Consider the following 15,367-nt stretch of genomic DNA (forward strand, 5'->3'; position numbering starts at 1 on the left):
ATATGGTATTTGTCTTTGCCTGCCTGACTTATTTCACTTAGTAGTAACTTTAAAATAAAGATATTGTTAAAAAGGGAGATGTATGGGGCGCCTGGGTGGCTCAGTCGTTAAGCGTCTGCTTTCGGCTAGGGTCATGATCCCGGGGTGTTGGGATCGAGCCCTGCATCGGGCTCCCTGCTCGGCGGGAAGCCTGCTTCTCCCTCTCCCACTCCCCCTGCTTGTGTTCCCTCTCTCGCTCTGTCTCTCTCTGTCAAATAAATAAATAAAATCTTTAAAAAAAAAAAAGGGAGATGTAAAATGTTATACATAATACAGAAACTATTTTCATTCTTGAAACTGATGAGGATGTTAATGGCACCTAAAAATCATTTCTTAATATAACCTGCATTTTATCATGTAATATTATAATGTTCTAATATAGATTGATTTCCTTGTAAAAGTAATCTAGGTTATTGGTCACTGAAATTCATAGTATTTTATTTCATTAGGATACTTATGATTTGTGAAGGAAGTATCTTAATATTACTTAGAACCCTAATAGGACAGAGATTTTTTATTAAAACATAAAGATAAAATCAGAAGAAAATGGCAAATCCTGAAGTTAAGACAAAATGGAACAAAATTTGACATCTGAAAGCCGTCAGTGCAAGAGAAATTAAGTAAAATAGATGTTCTGTTCACAGTCATCCATACAGTTATGTGAGAAAGACCAGAGTGTGTGAAGATGAAAAAAATAACACAAGTAGAAAGAAATTCCACCTTTACTGACTTGTGAGTAGTTCTGTGATGTTCAGTCTCACAACTGAATCCAAATCTACACTGCACATGGAAGGAGGAAATCTCTGGTTACTGAATTACAGAGGGTAGGACAGTGCACAAGCCAAACACTCCACCATGCCTGTGGTCCAGCAAAGACCACTTGCCCTGAGACCATATTCTCACACAATAAAATCGCCCTTCCTAGGTCTAATGAAGCTATCAAGACATTAGCAGTATATTTTTTAAAGATGAACAGAATCTTCAAAGGGTAAAAATCCAATATGATTCCAATACTGCCTGGAGCAAAGTGAGAATGGAACTCTCAAAGTCCCTAACCTCATGCAGTGGACCATCTTCCCAACTGGTAATTCTCTTTGCGTTGATGGGCCAGCAGCCAACCTCAAAAGAGAAAGCCCTTAAGAAACCTAGTAAAGCATTCGGCTGCCATTTCAAACTTCGCAGGGAAATTTAGGTAGGTTACACTCCATATGAAAATCAGTACTGTTAGGAAGGAAACAGGTACAGGTTGATTTGTGTGTTACAAGACAAAAGACTGAACTTTTTTTTCACTTTTGCTCACCACTGCAGTGGTAATGCTATGAGTCCACACTGAGTCCCTTTACGGCTGTTAGGAAGCTTAAGAGAAAGAAACCATCACCACCTTCAGTGAAAACAATGAGACCCATGCTAGCATCAGTCCAGATTCCCGTCTGGCTAACACAGCAGCACTGAGATGAACTGCACAGGTGAGCATCAAGGGCTTATGAAGCAGCACTCAAGGCCAGGGCTCCTGATCAGACAAAGTAGAAGAGTCTTGGGAGGTGAGAGTCAAATTCTGAAATGGGTTCCAACCGTTGTCATCCGAAGAAATACCTTTTGATCATGCTGTACCCCCCCAAAAAAGTCTGTACATCCTGACATAAAATACGTATAGAACTGGAGTGAAAAATCCCTCAAATTTTAAGTATTCTCTGATTAACCTACCACTTTCCCATCTTCTGGGGATTTAAGAGGGCTCGTTCAGACTTTGCCTATTCAGATCCAACATTACTATTTTGAAGTTTTGACTACTTCTTCCTAGAAACCCACTCCCCTTTGCTCCCCAAACACTATTCTCTCCTGGTTTTTCTCCTGCAGCTCTTCAAACTCCTTTGGGATTCCCCCTCTCTCTGCTACATTGTTAAATGGATGCTCACATCTCTATTCACTCTACTCTCCCTTCTTTAGTGATCATATCCATAGCCAGGGCTTTTACATCCCCCCTGCATGCTTACGAACCTCAGTTATTATTTCCAGACTGATCTCTCTGCTGAGCTCCAGACCTGCCTATTCAATACATTTCTTAGACATTTGACTCTATCACAAATCGTGACAGACGGTACTTCCCGCTAATATCCAACCTCCTTCTCTTTGATCAGTTACACAACAGAAGTTAGAGAAGTCAAATTCTCCTTTAGCATCCTTTCTTGCAACTAGAGTTGACCAAATTATATACTTCTGGTCAGTAAGATATAAACAGTAGTCTTATGCAAAGGCTTCTGGGAAAGCAAAATCTATTCTTTGTTCCCTGCCTTTTATCCTAATCCAGGTTGATGGTTACTGCCTTATCATGTATTTCTTAGTCATTTCAATGTCTTATTTTGTGATGTGTCTTTCATCATTTTTCTATTGTGGTATAGTTTTTAATTGACTTGTAGGAGCCTGTGTCTATTGTAGAAACAAATCTGCTGGATAAAGGTACTGAGAATATTTTATTACAGTCTCTGTGTCACTTTTTAACTTTCTTAATTTTGTCCTTTAATGAACGAAAGTTCCCAATTCCACTACATTCTAATTTTTCTTTTTTTTTCCTTAGGCGTAGTGTTTTTTCATATCCTGTTCAGAAAATTTCTGCCTATGCTGGAATCATGAATATGTTTTCCTATGTTTCCCCCCTAACATAGTGGTTTTAATTTCATAATTAATTCATGTTTTAGGTAATTAGATATTAATACACACATAATCAAGTTTGTAATTTTTGTTACTGCTTTTATTTACTATCATATTTCCCCCTTATGAAATTCCTCCCTCATGTCAACATTACATGATTTTTCAACAGTATTTTCTTGGTCCCTTTTACTGTTTAATTTTTTTATCTGTGTCTTTAACACATCTGCCGTTTCTCTAAGGTAACATATGACCATATACACTTAATATTTGTCTTACCTACTTAACTTGTTGCTTCTATATCATTTAATGGATAGTCCAACATTTCACCTGATTTGAAATGTCGACTTTAACTATGGTTAAGTTTTTGGGTTTTTGGTTTTTTTTAAGATTTTATTTATCCATTTGACAGAGAGAGAGAGCATGCAAGAGAGGGAGAGAGCGGACAAACAGGGGGAGTGGCAGGCAGAGGGAGAGGGAGAAGCAGGCTGTCTGCTGAGGGGAGCCTGACGCGGGGCTCGATCCCAGGACCCCGGGACCATGACCTGAGCCCAAGGCAGACACCCAAACAACTGAGCCACCCAGGCGCCCCCACAGTATGGTAAGTTTATATCTAAAATTACATTTCTTTCTGTACGTTCAAGTCTCCTCAACTCCACTGTCTATCAATCTATATACCGATACCCACACTTTGGTTACTGTAGTTTTCCAATACATGATACTATCTATAAGATTAGATACTCTCACAAAGCTGCACACTTCTCAGTGTATTTCTTTTAGAATTTTGTCCTTGCTATTCTCACATTTATTTGTTTGGATAAACTATAGAATGCCTATTTTCAAGTTCAGAAAAAAATAACATGCCACTGGGATCTTCACAGGAATTGCGTTAAAAGTATAGATTGGCTGAAGATACAATTATCATCTTTATAGCACTGAGGCATCCATCCAAGAAAATAATGTGTGTTTCCATTTAGCCAATCCTTCCTCTAAGACTCTCCTTAAAATTTTGCAATTTTCTTCATATAGGTCTTACCCATCTGGAGCTTTTTCTTAAGCTTTAAATTTGTTGGATGGGACTAGAGTATTGCATTTTACTTCTACTTTGTTATATTTGTTTACTTTCAAATCATAAGTGTTATTATAAAGTTTATTTATGAATTCCATATCTGAAGTCATCAAGCATAGTTGCTCGGGTTGTGATATGCAATTCCAATGTGCCTCTTTCATATACAGTACAATATAAATGATACTCCCCGGAGCTGTCTGCAGCCTCATTGTTTTACATATTTAAATGAACTTGGCTTTCCTGCTAAACAACTGTATACTTTAATGTCCCTCATTTTTTATTTTAAATTAGTCTTTTTAAAGAAGAAAGGCAAATATTCTTTGTAAATGTATTTAGTATTATTTTTTAACAGGCTTTAATTCACTTCGTTTTTCTTGTATAAAACTATGTGGTGGCCACATCTGGAGCCTGGGTTCGTGTGGGTCTTTACAAGATGGTCAGTGAATTCCTGATAGGGAGACTTGGTGAACGCAGTCTCTTTCCAGAGGTCATAGGTGAGATAGCCGTAGGTCTTGGAAATGGCATCAAAAGTGGCCTTGGTGAAGTTGCCTAGGGTGGCAGTGCAGCCCCGGGCCGGGGTGTAGCAGGTGTCAATACCAGCCATCATCAGTAGCTTCTTGGGCAGTGTGTCTGGGGGCAGGGATGAGGCGCACCAGCACAAGCCATGGTGGCCAGTCACCTTGCATAGGATGGTATGGGGCTTGATGATCTTGTTTCCCCACTTGCTTTGCCCCACAGGGACGACGGAAAGCTTGGCCAGGAGGATGGCCCTACGGATGGCAATGGCTACCTCCCTTGGAGTACTTAACACCCAGACCAAGGTGTCTATTGTAATCTCCCATGGCAACAAATGCCCTGAACCTGGTCCGTTGGCCGGCTCATGCCTGCTTTTGCACAGGCAGAATCTTCAAAACCTCATCCTGGAGGGATGGCCTCCAGTTAAAAGACAATGATCTCAGAGTCCTTGATGGGCAGGGAGAAGAGACAGATCTCCTCGCCCTTGACCAGGTGGCCCAGCTTGATGATGGGTATCCACTCCTTGTCCTCAGCCTTGCCTCCATGAGCTCCACACCTTAGTCCTGGCCCCAGTGCTGCTGCCAAAGCCTCCTTGGAGGCCAAGCCAGCCTCCCATTCCAGGGCCCTGGGCCCTCCAGGCCCTCCCACAGCACCGATGTCATCCCCCATTTGGTGTTTTCTTGAAGCAGATAACAAATATTCTTTGTAAATTTTAATTATTTGTCTTTTCCACTATCATCTCAATAGTTTCCTCAGGACTGCAAGCTATAGAAACGCTGAGACCAACAAATGATTATGTAGGATGGTTATAGTTACATACGAATATAAGAATATGTACTGTAGTAGGTCATGCAACATTTTTCTCACATGGCTCAGTTGTTTCTAGAACTATTTGCACAATCACATTAAACTCAGTATGCTTAACACAGAACTGATCCTCCTCCTCACCCCAAAGAGTGACTCCTAATGACCTATCCTTTTTCTAGTAACTGGTCCCAGGTACACAAAGTTTAAAAAGTTCATTGACATCTTCTCAACCTCCAGCTAACCCACAAATTCAATCAATTCCTCCCTCTTGATGCATTTCAAATCCACCTTTGAATTTCTTCTTTACCTGCCAGCATCCTAAACAAGGTTCATGTTACAGTAGGCTGTTTGGCTTCTTTAATTATAACACTTTAACACAAAAAAGTAAACACTTTTATTTCCCACACCAAAGTTTATCCCTACCCCATTCTCTGGGACTAATTTTTGTCCAGGAGGAATGTTCATAGTCAAGCCAATAAGTGGCCTGAGTCCTCACTAACTGGATCCCTTTCCCTGTTCTCTATTCATATTTGATTATATTCTGCCACTGTTCCTGTAGCCTCTCTTCTAACTTCAATGATTTTTCATACATCCTAGTTGCCTAGAGTCTGGTTCTCCAGAACACACCATCAGATCTCCCCCGCTGAATGCAACTGCTTGAGCCCCAGCTGTCTCTGAAGGGCTCAAGTTGACGCCAAGCACCAGTAGCCATCTGCTTTGATCTTGTAATTGATTTGGATTCTAACATGACCTCCCTCAGTTTCAGTTCAGTCTTTGTTTAACCTTAGAAAAAATATCTGAGTCTTGTTCCATATTCAGAACACCGACCTTGGCGTCAGCCTACAGATGTTCCCAGGTTACTTGAATAACATAGAGCTATTACTAAAAAGAATAATTAAAGAAAGCAGGCATGTTTAAAACAAATGGCCCCCATGGGAAGGCTAAACAGATAGGAAAAAAAAAAAAACCCAGCTGTTTTCACTTTCCTGAAAAAGGCATTTCTCATGATTCAACCATTAAAATCAGTCAACCAAATGCTTTCATTTATAAATGTCATAAATGTGCAAATTTTTACTTCAAAGTAAGTGCTTAAAACAATATTGCTAATTGAAAACTGAAAATGTCAACACTTTCCATTGTATTTTATTATTTGAAACCATTAGTATTTTATGTCAGATACATAAATAAAACAATGGGAAACTTTTCATTTCTAAGGTGAAACTTGAAAATCACACAGAATTTAATCATGCCTGCAAGAATACTTGTTGGAAAATTGACCTCAAATATCATAAAAGCTCTCTAATCTGACTCTTGGAGGTTTGTGCTACTTGCATTTTCTTCTGAGTGGCAGAAATGGAAAGTCTTCTCTAATAATTATCAATGATGACAGAAGATGTCATTAGTGCCAGGCTTTCTACAGCAGAGGGAAAAGCATGTAGCTGCTCAGATGGGTATTCACTAGCACTACAGAATAGAAAGTCAAGGAGCTGACAGCCAAGTAACCCTAGTGTTTGAATAAAACTCTATGCTTCGAATGATGTTTTTCCTGAAATGTCAAACGTTTATGATTTACAAATTGGTTTCCCCCAAGAGTAATTGAAGGCTATTAGGTAATGATTCTGCATGTGTTCAAAGCTTCTCATACAGTCTTAATGAATACTCCCACCTCTCAATAGCCTTTTGCATTAGCTGAATCCTCTGGCCAGTCAAGCCAACCTGTGGCTGTCCAGCTCATTAGAGCCAGGGAAATTGATTCTGAGGGAATTGTTGTATTCAGGGTGCTCTGAAGAGCTTCCTGTCCAAAGGCAGGCCAATCCTTGAGGGAAAGCCAAGAGTCAAAGCCAGGTAGACCAGAAAGAAGCCTGACATCCAAAGAGAGAAGCAGTGTCACTGACAGAAGAGACGGAGCCAAGAGTCAGAAGCCAGATGGATATTTGGTTGAATGGGATCAAATGGGAAGCAAACAAGACAGCTTTGGCATAAATGCCTTCCAGGGAAGGCAAGATCAACATGGTGCTCTCCCAGCTCTCTGGCTGATACGTGTAGAAAAGGCACTGCAGCAGTACCTTTCCATATAAGATGCTCCATTTAGATCATTACTTATGGAAAGCAGGTTACTAACAAAAAAAGAACACTGCCCCTTCCAGTAATTAAAGTCAGAATTTGTTTAAAGAATTAAAGATGAATCAATTAAAAAACACAATACAATCTATTTTATCCAAGACTCTATTGACTAACATTCTCTATTAATTGATTCATCTACACATCCATAATGCAATTATAACAGATGGTTGTAAGAAAGACCCTCAGGGTTTACAGCATTCTGAAGTACTTTCTTAGTGATGAACAAATTATATTTTGAAGGGCTTGGAAGTCAACTATAATCTGTTTTTTTCTAAAATGAGAAATTAACTCAATTAAACATTTTTAACTACCTACTTATGATACACAATTGAATGATAGATACGGTACGTTTCTTAATCAGAGTATTTTATTAATCACACCATGCCAGACAACAGAAAGTTTTCTGACTAGACAAAAACATAAAGATAACACTAAACTTGAGAAATAATGCTTCTTTTCTGCTCTAAAACTAGAAAATTAATAACTGACATGTATTAAACATATACTAAGTTCCTGGTACTATTTTAAATACTTAACATGCATTGCCTCCTTTAATCCAAATACCAGTCCATTTTAGTATTTACTATATCATAATTGAACACTGTGGTTTAGAGGTGTTGAATAACCTGGTCAAGTTCACACAGCAGGTAAATAAAGGATCTAGCATTCTCAATCTACAGATAGGCAGATAGCAGATACACACAGAGGGGTAGGAGGATAGAGAAAAAGAAATATTCCTGCCCATTCCTCCATTTTTGAAATGGCAAACTACATCACACTCAATTTATAATTGAGAAACTGGGACTTCAAGAGAGATTAAAAGTCTTAGCTAGGGTAAAGAATGGAAATGGAATTCATTCTTGGCCTTTTAGGTTAAACTAAAAATGAAATATGAGGTACGTATAATAAAATATGAAATATATGGAATTCCCAATGCTTCAACATTTTTGACATACAAAAATGGTACTCTCATACGATTCAATCGACTACCGTCTTCTACAAAGCACTTAAAAGCACAATTATAAATATTAGAAGTCATATCACCCATACTGCCACTCCCTGTGAAATCCCTAATTTGGTACTGATATCTAAATGACTCGTTTAGGCATGCACATAATACTAAAATTTTAAATTTGGAAAGTATCAATTACTACAATGGTTTGATTCAAGTAGTAACTTAGTAACAATGTTTAAAATAACCTTAACATTTTTACCTAAAACTTTCAAAATATTTTAAAACCAATACTTTATGAATCCCAGCTCTCTGTGATGTGGGTAAGCTCTTTAATTACTCTTAACAGCTTAGAAACTAAAACATAAACAACTCAAGTGGATTTCTGCTGTCATCGAATGAGTCACACCAAGCAGTGATAGTAACAGCTTGAGTTACAGGACATTATTTATTCTCTGCTGCACAGTCAACCTCACAATGTCACATCAGGGGACATATTTTGTTTGGCTTTCATATAATAAATGATATCCATGCAACACTATTTTACCTAAGCAAAAATATTAAAAATAATCTGGTGATTAAAAGTAATGAATGAACCAGATGAAAACGATAAAGCCATGGCAGTTCAGTTCGGCCCATCATAGCGGTACCACAGCGGGTGTCCAGCAGCGCCATTCTCTCTTTGGCTGCAGACTTACAGCCACTGCAAGAACCCTGGCTCATTGTATTCACCATCTTCCATCTGGCTCGCTTCCCTTTTAGACTTGGTCCACAGTCAGTCGGGTGAAATCTCTTGGTTCCATTAGCACTCACAAGTCGTTTTGCATTTGCGGACTGTGAAGGGTCTGAGTTGTTTTATATTCTATTTGGCCAATACTGCACTCTAAACTCTGTGCCTCATTAAATGTTAGTTAATAAAGGGATCCCTCATTATGCAACGAGGACCCAGAAATACTGAGATGCTAGTTGGCCAGAAGAGTTAAGTGACTGAACTTGTCCTCTGGTGAAATGCCTGATCAAGACCCTGAGTAAAGAGCCTCTTCGTGGTGACTTCACCAGCCTACGTTTCACTCACCGGGAGAGCTTTTGACTAAGGAGAAGATGCTTATACATACAGTTTCCCCTCTGCATGGTCCTATGTGCACACATTGCAGTTCTCCCAATTTCGTTAAACACCAGTCCTGGACGACTTGATTCAAATTTCAATCACCACAGTTTTTTAACTGTGAGAAATTCTTTCAAGCACAAAGATGCTAGCTCTTCAGTTCACATATCATTCTGTACATAACAGTCTTATATCACAATCAGTGACAAGTCAAATCCCTTCTCTCAAAGTCTGTCAGTGACTAGTCAGTAAGCGTCCGTTACTTCATACATAGACAGCAAAGTGTACAGCTGTGGTGCCTCCTTGTTTCCCCATGATCAACCCATGTGGCATTGCTCAAAAATGGATAATCCAAATAGGAAATTGGGCAGCAAAATATAAGTGCAAAGACACAAAAAGTGATAATACTACAAATGACATTCGAACAGAACATGAACAGACTGTAAAAGAGCTGACCATGACAATGTTAACACCTCCATCATCTACCTCTTGCTAGATATGCAGCAGGAGGAACTTGAGGAAGGTGATCTTAGCGACATAAATAAAGGAAGTGGCTGTAATAAAAAGGATGAGGCTGTTCTCGAGGAGGTGATGCCAGCAACCAAATCTTCCCAAGAAAGGAACTCTTGGAGATATTTCATGACAATGAACAGGTGACAAAATATTGGAAATTGATCCCATCTTTGAAAAGAGTATGATAATTCACCCAAGCATTGAAAAGGTTCTTCTTCCGTATCGTATGTTACATGATAAGAAGAAAGCAAGCACTATTCATACTACTCTTGCTAAGTTGTCTAAAACGAAATAAAACATTTCATCAATGTTTCAGTTTTAAATTATAAGGTACTATATAAATGTGAGTTTTACTATTGTTTTATTTTCCTATACATTAACTGAAAATTAGAGTCATAGTATTTTGACAAGAATTTTCAAAGGTCACCGAAAAATCACAATTTTCCCCATTGATTATTAAGATCATTTTGCATGAAACCACAGAGTCATTTTTATGGTCTTGAAATACCCTTCAAAGTGAGTACTTCCTGTTATTTATTACGGGTTAAAATCAATTTCCTGCTGAAAACTACAAATTATGGACTAAACCAAACAGATAAATAAGTACTTATCTGGTTGAAGGCATTAGAGAACAACCAAGGCAATGAGGACTGTTTTGACACAGCAAGAACGATCCAAGCAAATAGAAGTTTTAGGGAACTACAGAGTCTCTGGAGCATTGAAAGTGTTCAGGACCAAAGTGTCAAATGAATTAGTGAATGAATAATAAATGAAGGAAGGGATTCAGTTTCCAACTACTATCTTGAAAAATTGTTGTATTTGAGTGTCGTTGATAACCAATGTTACATTAGTTTCAGGGGTACAACATAGTGATACAATATCTCTATGCTCTATGTTATGCTCACCACAAATGAAGCCACCGTCTGTCACCATACAATGCTGTTACGGTATCATTGACTATATTCCCTATGCTGTACCTCTTATTCCCATAACTTACTCATTCCATAACCATCAGTTTCCAACTATTATTATGACCCAGGTTAGGAAAGTAGTGTTGATAGTTATTCTTTGTATGATACAGACATCTTCACAAGGGTTCTTAACTTGCTATGATTATAAGTGGCTGGTGAGTTAACTCACTGACAGCATCAATTATTATTTTTATTATTTTTGACCACAGAAATCTTAACTAAAAAGTGTTAGCAACAGAGAGAGAAAATGACAGCTTGAGTTCTGATTTCTCATCTGATATTCTGAATACTATCTACCATCAGTATGTTCTACAGAAAGAAATACATTACATCTGAAAACACAACTCATACCCATATGTGCACATAAAAGAAACCTGTCTATCATAGTGGAATCTGCTGTGATATCCCTTGCCTGTTCAAACCCCTTAGTAGTGAGGTATATCGAAATGCCCTTTGCTTCCTACAACACTGCTGGGAAGACCATAGCCTCTGATGCCACTACTTTTAATTACAGTTCAGCACTCTCTTCCTAGGACTCAAACATAAGTTCAGAGTTTGGGCTTGAGAATCAATAAACAGCTATTAAATTTTCGCTCTCCATCCTATACCCTCCCTGTAAAAAATCAGGCTCTTCTCATCTAATTTTTATGCCACCCAATCTTTAATGGTTTAATTTCACTGTTAAGCCAACTTTTACGCCACCCAAACTTAATGGTTTAATTTCATTGTTATACAACCCCAGATATGCTCATTCCAAGTGGCAGGTGTGTATCAGTCCAAAGACGGGGATTCACAACACATTTCAAAATCATGACAAAAATCCATGTCAACTGTAGTTATCACTTCAATAATAGTCCAGAGATTTTTGAAAAAACTCACTTATACGTCATATCCCATTTTAAGAATGTATGATAAACTATGGTTTCATAGTCTATGTACTTTTATGATACTCTTTGGTTAGCTTAGAAGCAAAGCAAAATAATTATATTAGGCAGGAAAGTGATGGAGGATTTTTTCCCATTAGTTCCCAGGCATGGATTGCAACATTTATCTGTGAAAACCAGAAGGAGAAATTAGAGGAACACAAGTCTACTCTTCTAATAAAAACAATAAAAGGTTATAGTAAGGGGCACCTGGGTGGCTCAGTCGTTGAGCTTCTGCCTTCGGCTTGGGTCATGATCCCTGTGTCCTGGGATCGAGCTCCGCGTCAGGCTCCCTGCTCAGCGGGAAGCCTGCTTCTCTCTCTCTCCCTTTCCTACTCTCCCAGCTTGTGTTCCCTCTCTTGCTGTGTCTCTGTCAAAAAAATGAATAAAATCTTTAAAAAAAAAAAAGGTTATAGTAAAACTGCAGGTTTCACTAAAATATGTGATATATAACATAATATACAGAAATTAATGTATCCTATGAAAACATTACAAGAATAAAAAATATTATGAGATTTTTAACAGATAAAAACCTATGAAATTAATTCTGATTCTATTAAGTTAAATTTAATATAATTTTGAATTCTAGCAATGACAGAATAGGTTGATTCAGATCAACTCTTCCACTAACAACACCTAGAAAATATGGATAAAACATTTTACAAAACATCCACATCTATTTAATGGCAGCAGAAAGCTACTAGGGCAGTGAGCATATGTAGAACTAAGATCCAGAAAGTAGTTGAGGCTAGGATTTGGTGGCTCAGAGAGAGGTACAGAGAGAGGATTGGATAAGAAGCAGTACTGGAAGAGAGAATTCCTGAGAATTTTCCTAATCTGATAAAAGTCATCAAGCCACAGATTTAAAGAAGCAATATGAACTTCTAGCAGGATAAATTCAAAGAAAACCTTATCAAGACTGATTCTAATAAAACTGCTGAAAACCAACAACTAAAAAGAAAATCTAAAAAGTGTCCAGAGGGGCAAAGTATAATTTATTTTCAAAGAAGTAAAAGTACGACCAAAAGCTGACTTCCCCCAAAAGATGAAGGAAACCAAAAAAGAAGGGCAGGATATTACAAAGGGCTGAAAGAAATGACCACCAACTTATATTTCCGTTCCCAGTAAAATATTCTCCAAAAATAAAAGTATGATAAAAACACTTTCAGACAAATAAAACACAATTTATCACAAACAGATTCTCTCCTAAGGAAAGAAGTGCCAAGGGTGTTTTGGTAGACATGATAAAAATGATGCCAGTGGAAGGCTGAAACATGTAAGAAGGAAAGAAGACATTTAAAAAAGAGGCTATTACCAAAAATGTTGCATCAGTACATTTAAAAACTATATGACATGGACTTAGTGTGTTTGTAAAGCAGAACTTACTCAAATCACCTCAAGGATTAGAAAACCTGAGTATTCCCTGCCAAAATGGAATCATAACTTAATGTTTTCCCACAAAGAAAAATCTCTGATTCATATAACTTAAACCAGTAAATTATATCATACATTTAAGAATAAATAACATGTATCTCAAACCAAGTATTTCAAAAAAGAGAGGGAAAGGGGAACATTCTTTAACTAATTTTATGACCAACATAGTCCAGATACCGAAACATAATAAAGGCTTCACAAGAAAGAAAAATGAAATGCATCAACATGCACCAAAAAACTCTTTGAACAATGCATGAACACATCAAATCCAGCAATAGTCAAAAAAGATAAAGAACATATTGAATTTATTAGAAGAATGCCAAGTTGGTTTAACTTTGAAAAAAATCAATCAATATTAGCCACTATCTTAAAAGAATAATTACAGAGTTTCTTAAGAGAAAAAAGAAAAAAGACCAAAACAAAAACCACCTGCAGCCCAGAAATAGAGAGGCACGTCCTCAATTGGATAAAAGTTTGTTTTTGAAACAAGCAAAACATTTAGTGAAACACTGATGAAAGATTTTCCTCTGATACAGGGATAAAATAATAATGCCTATTAGCATTGCCTTGAGTCAACAGTACACTGGAGAACCTAGTGCTAACAAGCAAAGAAAAAGAAACAAAAAGCTTAAGAATTGGAGAGGAAAAAATAAAATACTTGTTATTCAAAATAATGAGATTATTTAGAAAATCCAAAAGTAGAGATAAATCTGTATAAAATATATGTTTATTAGTATAAACTATAATTTGTTATGTCCTGAATATAAGATTAATATTCAAAAATCATTTCTATTGCAACCCCGAATAGCCAAAGCAATTCTGAAAAAGAAAAACAAAAATGGAGGCATCACAATTCCAGATTTCAAGCTATATTACAAAGTTGTAGTCATCAAGACAGTATGGTACTGGCACGAAACAGACACAAAATTAATTCAAAATGGATGAAAGACCTAAATGTGAGGCAGGAAATCATCAAAATCCTAGAGGAGAAAACAGGCAGAAACCTCTTTAACCTTAGTTGTAGCAACTTCTTCTTAGACACATCGCCAGAGGCAAGGGAAACAAAAGCAAAAATGAACTACTAGGGCTTCATCAAGATAAAAAGTTTCTGTACAAGGAAGGAAAAAGTCAACAAAACTAAAAGGCAGCCTAGGAGATATTTGTAAATGACATGTCTGATCAAGAGTTAGTATCCAAAATCTATAAAGAACTTCTCAAAGTCAACACCCAAAAAACAAACAATCCAGTTAAGAAATGGGCAAAAGACATGAATAGACACTTCTCCAAAGACGACATCTAGATGTCTAACAGACACATGAAACAATGCTCAACACCACTCATCATCAGGGAAATATACATCAAAACCACAGGTATGAACCTGTGAGAATGGCTAAAATCAACAACACAAGAAACAACAGGTGTTGGCGAGGATGTGGAGAAAAAGGAACCCTCATGCACTGTTGGTGGGAATGCAAACTGGTGCAGCCACTCTGGAGAATAGTTTGGACGTTCCTCAAAAAGTTGAAAATAGAACTACTCCATGATCTAGCAACTGCACTACTGGGTATTTACCCAAAGGATACAAAAATACAGATTCAAAGGAGTACATGTACCCTGATGTTTATAGCAGCATGATCAACAATAGCCAAACTATGGAGAGAGCCCAAATGTCCATCAACTGATGAATGGATAAAGAAGATGTGGTACATATATACAATGGAATATTACTCAGCCATCAAAAAGAATGAAATCTTGCCATTTGCAATGATGTGGATGGAGCTAGAGAGTATTATGCCAAGTGTAATAAATCAGAGAAAAACAAATACCATATGATCTCACTCATATGTGGAATTTAAGAAAGAAATCAGATGAACATAAGGGAAAGGGGAAAAGAAAAAAAGGAGGGAAACAAGCCATAAGAGACTCTTAACAACAGAGAACAAACTGAGGGTTGATAGAGGGAGATGGGTGGGGGATGGACTAGATGGGTGATGGTTATTAAAGAGGGCACCTGTTGTGATGAGCACTGAGTACTTTATGCAAGTGATGAATCACTGAATTCTACTCTAGAAACCAATTTGCACTGTATGTTAACTAAACTTTAAATTTAAAAAACAACTAGAAAATGGAATTTAAAAATCAGTACTGTTTGAATTTCCATTTAAATTTAGACTAATCAGGGCACCTGGGTGGCTCAGTTTATTGAGCATTCAACTCTTGATTTCAGCTTAGGTCATGATCTCAGGGTTCTAAGACTGAGCCCTGTGC

General features: G+C 37.5%; 1 pseudogene; it reads right to left on the reverse strand.

Moving 5' to 3' along the window:
- Positions 1-4,138: 4,138 nt before the first annotated feature.
- Positions 4,139-4,939, reverse strand: LOC102725577 (small ribosomal subunit protein uS5 pseudogene; annotated as a pseudogene).
- Positions 4,940-15,367: the final 10,428 nt, after the last annotated feature.

This window comes from Leptonychotes weddellii, chromosome X (genome assembly GCF_054177405.1).
Source record: "Leptonychotes weddellii isolate Sample4059 chromosome X, ASM5417740v2, whole genome shotgun sequence".
NCBI lineage: Eukaryota > Metazoa > Chordata > Mammalia > Carnivora > Phocidae > Leptonychotes > Leptonychotes weddellii.